Genomic DNA, 11487 nt, shown 5'->3' with positions numbered 1-11487 from the left:
TAACACAATTGCAAGAGCAGTTTTTATTGAAATTTGATGCATAACGAAAGAGAAGACATTAATAAGCGTTCTCAAATGTGCATGTTATTTCCTGAGGGATGAATCCTGAAGATGTTTTGTGTCTTAACGAGAGGGCTTCTGCTACAGGATACATGTATGTCATCTGAAAAATCAGATAAATATGGTTTCCAGTGAATCTAGAATCAGTAGCTACTTTCAAGCCTTTTTATTTGATTTGTTCTTTACTACTTTTGGGTATTGCGAGACTTAATTTTGTGTGTGGAGCAGGATTAAAAGTGTAGATACAAACTTCTAAAAATTTAGTTCCTCACTTTCCAATTTGTTTCTAAACTGAATTTGAAGGATTATGTTCTCAAACTGAAGATTTACAGGGCATGAGCCTAATTATAGGTCTGCTTCTGGCATGGGACACTTGTTCTGTTGACTGCCAGACATAAGCTAAAAAGCAAAAAAAAGTTCAAAGAACCATTTCCAGGTGAACAAAGTAATAGGAATACCCAATTTTTAATAATTTGCTGAAAAGACTGATTAGGGAAAGTAGCAAATAAGTATGTTTTGCTTTCATATGCAATATTTGTAGGATGACTTTCCAAAACTCAGAAGAAAAAATTCTTAACATTGAAATTTTCATGAAATTATCTAATGTTAAGAAATGATGACTGGTGCCCAGTGTTTTAAGAACAACTTTCGCTCTGACTTCATTGGTGAAGCTGCAAGAATACTTTGCACCCACAGCTGGGAAACCTCAGAACAATCACGAGCTAAAGGAACAGCTCCTAATAGCAGAGCACTTCTTTTTGCAATCTAATTGTTGATATTGTGTGACTACATATAATGCAAGCAAGTATACCAAATTTGTCACTTTTTCTTGGCATACTGAATCTAAGCTTTAGTATAGTGATACCATGTGATTGATTGAATGAGTCTGATCTTATCATTCAGAGGTGAAAGTATTCCGTGTTTTCATAGCTTCTTTCTTGTGACCATTGCTTGTGATTATTATTCTTCCCTTGGCATCTCATTTTGACTTAACTTATGACAAAAAACATTTTTGTGGAGTTCTTTGTAGGTGTTAGAAATAAAAGTATAGAATAATTATGATGTGGCAGTTTTGGTATGCACTTTCTGGTGGCTTTTCAGGTCAGGGGCAACTTTTTTGCTCTGTAGAACAGCTAGAATACTGGGGTCTTGATCTTGCAAACTTTAATTTTAGAGACAGCAGGAGTCATGACGCCAGAGTTAGGGGTGACATAAGAATTGTCTTTTAAGTTTGTGTCTTGATACCTAGTGGCTTATAACATACACTGACTTCTGAATTTGGATGTAGTTTGGCACAGGCAGGACATGCCTGGCTATGCAGAGATGTGGATCTGTTAGGATGGGAGATGAGGCTCTGTTTCCTGGGATTGATCCCAATACTAGAGATTAGGTCCCTGACAATTTAACACAAACTTAGTTGTAAAATGGGAGTCCTGTCCTGGGGAAATAGCAGGGAAATGGCTACAAAACCTGTGGAGGTGCTGACTACACCTACCCTGACAGATCATTTTGATCTCACCACCCGTTCCCTCATGATTTGACATCAATACTCAGTCTAAGCTAAAACCAATGTGCAGTCCTGTATTTCAGGCATGCAACCAACTGGTATTGACTAGGAAATATTAAGAAGTCTTGTTTTTATGCTACTACTGCTCCATTCCTTTCTCTGCCAAAATCTAATCAATCCTTGCAGCCTCTACTAACCTGAACCCTAGACCTATTACTTAAAAAAACCCTAGCTCTAAAAGCAAGAAATAGTGAGAGGAGCTGTTGCTAGCTCTCTTAAATACAGCTGAGCAGCTCCCAGGAAGCCTTTTTGTATCAGAAGGGTGGCAGGGAAGTCAAGGGTGAATGAATGCTTCCTGGTTTTGTCAAATCTGGATTAGAATCTGAAGTCTAGCTGAGAATGAGGGATTATGGGTTGGGTTTCACCTAAAAATGATTGGAGATTTTCAACCTTCTTTCCCTTAACTGTACAATCTGCCAGGTGTCTGTGTAGGCTGGATGGGACCTTTTTTAGTTCCAGGTCATGAGAGGGTCATACAGTCACGGCTTGTGGAGGAAAGAGCATGGCATAAATAGATTGTAAATTCTGGTATGCAGGCTCGTTGTGGATAATGTTGTACAAAGTATGCAAGGGATTGTAAACAGATTTTTCATGTGACTTCTTGACCACATAGTGCGAAGATAGTACACATCATGTAAGAAGTAAAAGAAAGTAGGGCTAAATATGGAATTTAGCCTTTTTTTTTTTTAACAAAGATACATCTTTGGAGAGATCTTTGTTGCATCTGTAGCTGGATAGGACTACTACTCAAGAACTGTACTTGAAGGAAATAAGTAGTTTCTGACTATTTTGCTGACTAGTTCTGGGAGGTTCTGCAGACTGCTTGGGGAACTTGGCTAGGGGTTTTGGTGCATGGGCTGGAAGGAGTAGGGAGGTATTTGGATTTTCAAAAAGGGTGGCAAACCAAGTCCATGGCTGATGCTCGGATGGGTCAGCTGAGAAAGTTTTTGGCTAAGACCTTCAGGTGTGACCTGAAAGGAGAAGCTTGATATACAGCTAGTTAAAAAAGGGATATACATAAAGTACAAGAATTAGAATTTCTGCCTGGTTCTGAACCCTGATTCACAAGAACTGAAGAACTGATGAGTGAGTTCACTTCACCGGTGCCTCTTGTGTAAGTATCCACAGGCCTTGCTAATGTCCTAAAGTAGTGGTACATGGTAGAGAGCTGCTGAACAGGTTTCCCTCTATGCTGATTGGCTGTGAATAAGGATGTCATTAAAATTAGAGGGCTTAAAAGCAGTTTGTCTTCACTGCAGATGCTGTTAGAGTAGTTTAACAATTTACATTTTGATAGAGAACAGAAGAAGGGATGTGTACTAGGTTCAGTCAGTCATAGGCTCTCCGAGAGAATAGACACAGTAACTGGCTGCCCAAGGCTGCAGTTTATAGGGCCTAGCAAACAATCTAGCTTACTTATAGTGTAAGGAAACAATATTTTCAGACTAAAAAATTAATCTCTACCTCTTACCCTTGCCATTGCTGTTGACATAAAGGCTGATTGTGTGAGTTACGGCTGTGCAGACAGCCTCTCTTAGAAGAAATAATCACAGCTCCTGTATTCTCTCCTATCCACAGATTTTTCAGGAACAGAAAGTCTTGCAACATGATATTTCCCTTATACCATCTTCATTCCCTTTCCCATTTCTGTGCCTCAGCAAGAAGCTGAAATTTACCTCTTTTGTAGTAGAGGAAGAAATAGGAGCAGCCTCAGAGGGAGAGGAGTTCAGTAGGTATCAAGAAAACAAAAACAGATGGATGAAGGAAAGGATGAGGAAGAAAGTGAACACAAAATTATTTCCATCTATAGTGAATTTTCTGAAGGTGGATGGAAGGAATTGTGCCCAGTTAGATATGGAAAATATATGTATCAACATGCATTTTGAGAGACAGCAGTTACAGCTTTACTCTCTTATCTGTTCTCTTTGAACTATCCTGTTGTCCTACTCTATATTTAGCAGATGGCAAGTGCTAGAAGAGGAGCTGTAACTTATTACGCAAGTCCAGAACATGCTTCAGCCCTGTTAGGGATATGTGACCAAGTACCTAGAAGAGTATCACACAGATCCCTTCCCACTTATTCCTACCTATTCTTAGAGGAGACAAATTTGCCTCAGAGACATTATCATTCATTAGTGATTTACAAATAATGACATCTGATTTTTTAAAAAAGACTCATTATAGCTGCAATATGGCATGCCAACATTCTGAGTAGCATATCACTGTATTATCTGGTAATTTTGGGTAAATATCAAATATTTAATGACTGCTATTCCAGAATGTTTGGACAAAACAAATACACTTTAATGGCCTAATTATTTTCTAATTTGTCTGCATATAGCCCAGGATTTGGTTCTGATTTATGTCCACTTTACTGATTGAATTCAGGTGTAATGAATGACATGCAGAGAACAGCAATTCAATAGATCAGTTTGGATCCTTGTTTGATTCAACATTATTAATATAGTTATTACATTTTTATGTAACTTTTACACTTACAGGTGTCTTTTATAATAATTTTTACTCTTGATTTATGTTAGTTTGAGCAGAATGATAATAGATCTCACAAAGGTTGCATTAAACAGTCTAGCTGTACCGTACAAGTTTACTTTTTTTTTGGTTCAACAATAAGGGAGCATTCACAGTGATAAGATATTGTTTGGGTTTTTTTTTGTACCTGCTGATCTCTGCTGTTAATCATCATTCAGGAATATAGTTTTCATGCACGTGTCCCCAGGCTACTCTTCTTTTCATTGTTGTTTGCTGAACTCTGAACACATCTGCTAGGCACTGGTTTCTGAGATGGGATAGAGATTGTGAATTTTAAACTTCTTGAGGCCTGAGAGTGCTACACAAATATGGAAGCTCTTCAAGACACTAGTGCCTTTGGATATGTACCTGAGTAAGATTATTAGCAAAACATAGGTGCTTACCAATGCTTAGATCTCTTGTGTGACAAAGTTTTCTGTATATTGACTTCAATTTAGCTGTCTGAATTCTGCTTAAACTGCCCTTCAGATGCCTGCATCTTCTCTTTGAATCTGTCCTGTAATGAATTTTTCCCTCATATGGTCAACGAAAGTAGTAATATTTTTGTTTTTAAAGGATAGTGTTTGTCTTATCTGCAGCTAGTCTGGTAAGATAGGTCATGTGAATACTTTGACAACTAATAATGACAGTTATGCCATTTTATGCAAGAACAGACAAGAATGGAGAGCTGAAGAATCTGTCCAAAACTGTACAGGGTATTTGTGTGACACTGAAAATCGTTCTTGCACACCTTTTTATTATTTCTAAATTGTAACAAGAAAAATCTTGTTTCTTTTACCATGGCTAGTGGAAGCCTTATCAGAAACCTTTTTTTCTTTTTTCTTTTTCTTTTTTTTTTTTCCTGCAGGCTAATACATCATTTTGCATAGGAAATTGATTCAAATACACTAAAGTTGTTTATCAGCCCAAACATTCCAGGAAACAATTATCACTTAGGGAACATTTTCCTCACTGACTTGCAGAACAGGGTCACTTCCCAAGTATATCCTACTCAGGAAGCAATACTAGGCAGCTCAAATTAATTTGCGTTTCATTTGAAGGAAAAAGCTAATAATTCAAAGCAAACCTGATTATAGAATCATAGAATGGTTTGGGTTGGAAGGGACGTTAAAGATCATTTAGTTCTAACCCTCCCTGCCCTGGGCAAGGACACCTTCTGCTAGACCAAGTTGCTTAAAGCCCCATCCAACCTGGCCTTGAACGCTTCCAGGAATGGGGCATCCACAACTTCTCTGGGCAACCCGTTCCAGTGCCTCAGCACCCTCATAGCGAAGAATTTCTTCCTTATGTCTAATCTAAATCTAGTCTCTTTCATTTTAGAGCCATTACCCCTTGTCCTATCACTACACGTCCTTGGCAAAATCCCTCCCCAGTTTTCTTGTAGGCCCCCTTCAGGTACTGGAAGGCCACTATAAGGTCTCCTCGGAGCCTTCTCTTCTCCAGGCTGAAAAACTCCAACTCTTTCAGTCTGTCTTCATAGGAGAGATGCTCAGAGGTGATCAGTCTCATATATTTACAGTAAATCAATTAGAATCTATTTCAGAAGAAAGGAAAGAGCAGATAGGGACTCTAGGGAGGTTGTTGACTTGGAATGCTAGTGTTGAGCAAGTGATGGCTTTTCTTTACTATATCAACATCAGTACGTTATTCTTTTCTGTAGTTCTTTGTTCTATCTTCTTTTTCTCTTTCTGTCTTCCTCTACTTCAGAAGGGAACTTAAATACAAATGTTAGTTGAAACACAATGTCTCTTTTAAGTCCAAGATTGTCATTATTAGCAAATAAAACAATGAGGTTTTGTTCTAATGTAGTAAGTGGGTAGACAATGAGCAATTAAAGTAAAATGCTTTTCTGAGAACTGGAACATAAAATTCATATGAGCTCATGATGGATAGACCTCTATTCTCAGGAGATGCTCTGTGCTTTAGTGGGAACCTATGACCGCCTTCCTAAGGGTTGGCCAAGTGCCCAGTAAGAAAACCAACTTTTTAACTATTACATGCTGTATTCAATTGCAAGCCATCAACATATTTAATTTTAAATTTAGGGTAAGAGAACATCTGCTGCAAATAGTCCTACAGGTGACACTTCATAGTTCTTCATCACCTAACACACCTCTAAGAGAAATCATGTTCAACTATTCTTTTTCCACACCATCATTGTAATTAAAGCTTCTTGGAAAGGAAGAAGTGGAAGAATGTTTTGTGAGAAAACGTAGTTGTCAGAAAATCCAGAGATACCCTGGAAGTTCCTACTGAAAATTAGCCAGCTAAACAAAATGTTCTTTCTATAAGACAGTTGGATTTCAAAAATTATGAAAAGATATTGTCCATCTTTCTAAAGTCTACTTTGTCACTTTGTTCTTTTTAAATAGTCAGCACCAGCTTGCAAAACATGAACTTTAATTGTTGCTCAAGAAAAGTACAGCCAATGGCTTTAATGAGTTGCTTCAGTGACCCTTTAGTAATGTGGTCTGATTTGATCTCAAAGATCAAAGTTTCATTGCTTCCAGAAGACTGAAAACCCTTCAGAGGCAGCCCTCCATGCAACTTTCAGCAAGCTTATTTGACTTTAACCTCAGGTCTGCCACTTCAGTCACCATTCCTTGACATCCTGGCAGCATATTGCACTGGCCAGACTCCAGCTCCCTTCTTGGCTGGCTTTCATGACAGCAGCTGCTTAGAGCATGCCATCTACCTGCCAACCATTCTCCTAGGTTCTCCGTTTCTGCCCCTGTTGTCTCTTTTCTCAGTTTTTCTTTCAACTCTTTTCTTAACCTTCATTTAACTAAACCTAGTTTTAGAACTGCAAAAGAACAGGTAAGATCAGTCTTCTTATCCTTTACTGTGCATGTTTGTAGTTAAGGCTGGAGAAGATAATTTTTTAAAGTGACACTGCAGCAAATACAAAGCTGTTGTGCTTAGTAGACTATTATCACTTGTTTAATCTTTGATTGTATTTTAAATAGTAAAGCCATCTGTGCCTCTGATTTATGAGCATGTTTTGATACAAGTGAGATTCCTCCCCTCCAGAATGCATTTTCTCCTACAGTACAATGCAAGGCAAGGTGGATAAAACCCTTGACTTTAGCATTAGCATACTTGTATTTATGTGATGTCATAATTCAGTTTGAATACCTACCTCTCTTAAACTACATAAAGAATGAATTTATGGACATAAAACTTTGAAACTTCCCACTGAAATAATTTATTTTGAAATAATAGACAGTTTATCTTTGGGTTCATGTAAAAATAAAAGAGGGAAGAGATGGCAGAAGCATTTTGCGTTGGCCAGAGATGCCCTGCAGAGCAGAACAGACTGTCCTGTAACACAGTTCTCCAAGTACCTGTCAGCTTTTTTGGTTCCATATTGTTCACAACTCAGTTTGGACTGTCTTCTGCATCTCAGTCTAATCCTGTCCTTTAAGTTCCCCTAAGTTTTGAAATAAGGGGGAATTTTTGGCAAGAACCACTCTTGACAATTTAACAGAGCAGCAGTAGCATACAGTCCGTTTTGTATCTGCTGGGCTATGCAGAAGGGCACAGTCAGATCTGCTCTGAGGATTTTCAGATGCATCCTTTAAAACATTTTTCTCAAACTTCACTTAAGCACAGTCAAATGCTGGCCATTGCAACTACATTATATGGTTCACATAGCTATACCTTATGAAAAAATTCACTGAAGCAATTAGTTGATGTACTTCTGAAATCTATGAGGAAAGGGAAGAGATTTTCTGTTTACTATTTTCCTTGTCTGATGCAGAAGCAGAGTCTAGCTGCCAATACTGAGGCCTGGGCACATCTGCTAAAAGACAGTGATCATTTTTTAGAAGGGAAAATTTCCCCAGTATCCAGGAGATTAAGGTTCCTGTCTTGCATTTAAAAGGATTTTGTGTGTGTTCAGGTACTTTTCACATTGCTGAGTGCTTCAGGCTGATAGAAATTAATTCCATGTTGAAATAGAACGTATCTTTTAGAAAACCATCTATGTTTGATTTTTTTTTTTTAAAAAAAAGAAAGTTATTCTGACAGGAGCCTATCCTGACTGTTTAAGAACCAACCAAACAAACAAAACAGCTTTATTTCTGGTTTGAACTTGCCTATTTTTAATCCTATTAACTGTATCTCCTTATACATTTATGAAGTTGAAATACTTTCTGTAGTATTTCTATTTCCTGGCCGGTACTCACCAGATGGACTAAGTTGCCCCTTTAACTGGTTTTGGTTAGCTAGACAGGTTGCACTCCTAGGATTTAACATTCTTGCCCATAGTTCATCTGATCATCAGTTACTTCTAGTCCCCATTTTCAAAACTCTCTTCATGTTATTAGCCCCTCCTTAGAGTCTGGACATCAGATCTGGACATGGTATTCTGTTTGCATGACACCTTTGCCAGATACTGGGGTATAATAATTTCCTATTGATGCTCTAGATTCCCTTGCATAGGTATCCACTGGTTACACTTGTCCTTTTTGGCCCCACCAGTACACCAGGCACTTAATGGCTAGCTCATCATCCTCTAAGCTTTCTAGTCCTATCCACTGTCACGGTTTTCCAAGACAACATTTTGGTTTGTATATTTATGCTTATTTTTTTTCTTAGATGTATGATTTTGATTTAACATATGACTTCAAAAAAGCCACATGCTGCTTGCGGATACCCAAATTACTGAGCAGTCTTGAGAAATCCAAATGAGCAAACCAGTCCTCCATTCTTCCTATAATCAGCAAACTAAAAAATCGTTTTCTGTATCTCTGATGAGCAAAAGGATTGATAGATTTATAGTATAGCATCAAGCAATGGCTTCATGATTTTGTGTTATGCTGTGGAACAAAGAAAAGACGGGTACTTCTGTAAGTTGTGGCCACATCCTTACTCCAGCATGTGCTATTTCTTCCTCTGCACTAGTTTATACAAAGCTGGTGTGGAGGCTGGGGGCTCTGTTACACTCGGAGTCAGTTCCAAGTGTGGTAAAAGAATAGGACTGCACAATGAATTTTGAAGCACACTGGCCACATGGCTGCACACAGCCTAGTTAATTCCCTGGAAATGTGTCTGTTTAGTTAAGACTTCTGGTTACAGTCCTATTTTGGCAGCAGCCTCTAGTCATTTTGAGTCATTTAAATGTGTGCTGTATTGTTTTTATGTTGTTCTGTTTTGTAAATAAAAATGGCTACATTCACACCAAGCTGGTGTGAGCTTGGAGTTCAAGCAGGAGCATTTCCTGCTCATACGTGATTGTATTAAAATATTAGGCACATAATTAGGCAGCTATCTTCCTAACCACTTTTGAAGATCGTAGCCATGCTTTTTGCCCATGATTTTGTCAGAACAAAGAAGTGGAAAGTTATCTGGAACATTAAGAAACAGTCTCCCATATTCACCTGCAGAAGATACCTGTTTCAGAGTGGTCTGCAGAACATTTGCTCCATGTGCTACTGCTTATTCCAGGCCACAGCATCATTCTTACTGTTTTCACTTGTTTCTTGTAGTCTTTTTAAAAAAAATGTTGCTGCCTTTAAAACAAATGCGTTAACTGCTGAGGATCTCAGTGTTTTTCCATGACTATTTAAAAGCAAAATTCTCCCTTGCTATTTTTTTTTTTAATAAACAGACTTCTGTTTTCATGTCTTCCCCTCCTCCTTCCTGTCTTTTGGCACAACTCGATGTGTGAATTGTGATACTTGCCACTATATATCCAAAATTCCCTGAACTACACTCCACAAAAACAGCAGTGAAGTTGACAAAGAAAAACATGAGCCTATTTGTAAGAAGAATTTGTAAGAAACAACAAGGACTTCACACTTTGTGTTTCTGATGTTTGTTTGTTCTTTATCTGCTGTGCAAAGTCATTTGGTTTTGGTTACAAGCCACTGGGGTATTTTTGTTTGCTGGCTTTTTTTAAACAAAATTTATGCAAAATATTTTACAAGAAGAACTCAATCTTCCATTGCAGTTATGGAGCTTTCCAACGGGAGCAGGAGTAGAACAGGGTCCATAGAATTTACTGTTACCCAGATTAATGGTGACATAAGACAACCTTGATTAAGCAAAGCTCAGGTGCTGCAAAATGTTTGATTTTGGAGCTTATATATATTACAAGGAAAAGGCAATGCATAGTGGCATCTACTCCAACTACTGAATCAATACAAGAGCATATTATGCAAGTGTAGTTGTGTGTCATGTAGGTTTTAGCTGCCTCCTACGAAGATGGCTGAGGTTTCCCCTTCAAGCAGTTTGCAAATACTCTGATAAGCATCCAAACTTAGAGAATAAGTTAAACAACTACATTTTTAGGATTTATCCATCACAGATTATTTCCATACATACCAAATATTTACAAAAGCTTGGTGAAAAGGAGGTACTGATAACTATGGTTGTTCTATGATTCCATTTAGGTCTTCCTCATGTTGTATTTTAGCAGATCATTATTATCTTTATTGTTATTTGTTATTCAAGCTGAAATACTGGGACAATACTCTTCTCGGAGAACTAGCAGTTGAAACCAGTGTATTCACAAGTAATAGCTGCTGTGAAACTAAAGTGAAAGGACCTTTTATTTTTACCATACTTATAGGCCCCTTTTGATTTTACATGTGTTTAATGTTAATTTGTCTTCTAACTTGATGCTTAACCCATCTACTCTTTAGAAAGATGTGAGTGGAAAAACAGGCTTTGTGTTTCTGATGGTTTGGAAAGAGAACAGAGGAAGCAAAACCTTACCCCAAAATATATTCTCCCTTCTAGAAGCTTTGTTTTTAATTGCCTTTCTCTTCCCTCCACAGCTGTGCTCTTTTCTGGATCTACATCCATCAAAATATTTCTAAAACAACTTAAGACTTTGTATAAAACAACTCTTGAACACTGAGTTTTCTAAATTTCCAAGATGCTACTTAAAACCTTTACTTATCACTCACTCTACATACCATTTTCCTCTATTTCTGACAGAAATGTCTATTGCCACTTTTTCCCCAACAGGCAGCTTCTAATTTGCAAGCTGCTTGTACAAATGCTGTGCAGAGCACAAAGAGACAGTTCAACAGGAAAAGTAACCAAGGATTATTTTGCTAACGCTTCTGTCCATGTGGCATATACATTCCAGTTATTCATGTGCACATTTCTAAAATCTGTTCCCAGGATACTGCAGGAAAAAAAAACCAACAACAAATTCTCTGACTTCACTTGTGTTTTATCAGTGAGTTTGTTTTGCTTTTGTTTGTTTGTTTGTAGTTTCTGGGAGTCATATGATACCTATCAATTTTTCTTCTTTCCTTTATTAGCGTTTGTCTCTGATCTACTTACAACTCTTACTG

At 37.8% G+C, this 11487-nt stretch overlaps 1 protein-coding gene across 10 annotated transcripts in view; it reads left to right on the top strand.

Moving 5' to 3' along the window:
* The first annotated feature begins 6898 nt into the window (after positions 1 to 6898).
* TTC29 (tetratricopeptide repeat domain 29) overlaps positions 6899 to 11487 on the top strand; it is a 313481-nt gene continuing 308892 nt past the window's right edge. For 8 of the 10 annotated variants that reach the window (XM_086747860.1, XM_086747858.1, XM_086747859.1 and 5 more), the window contains exon 1: positions 6899 to 6994. The gene's annotated coding sequence lies outside the window, so the exon portion shown is untranslated. The remainder of the gene's footprint in view (positions 6995 to 11487) is intronic. The other 2 variants (XM_086747855.1, XM_086747864.1) reach the window with 2 other exon arrangements.

The sequence above is a fragment of the Chlamydotis macqueenii genome, chromosome 4, assembly GCF_036417535.1.
Source record: "Chlamydotis macqueenii isolate bChlMac1 chromosome 4, bChlMac1.mat, whole genome shotgun sequence".
Lineage (NCBI taxonomy): Eukaryota > Metazoa > Chordata > Aves > Otidiformes > Otididae > Chlamydotis > Chlamydotis macqueenii.
Note: the sequence above shows the minus strand (reverse complement) of the source record. Positions and strands in the feature narration are given on the sequence as shown.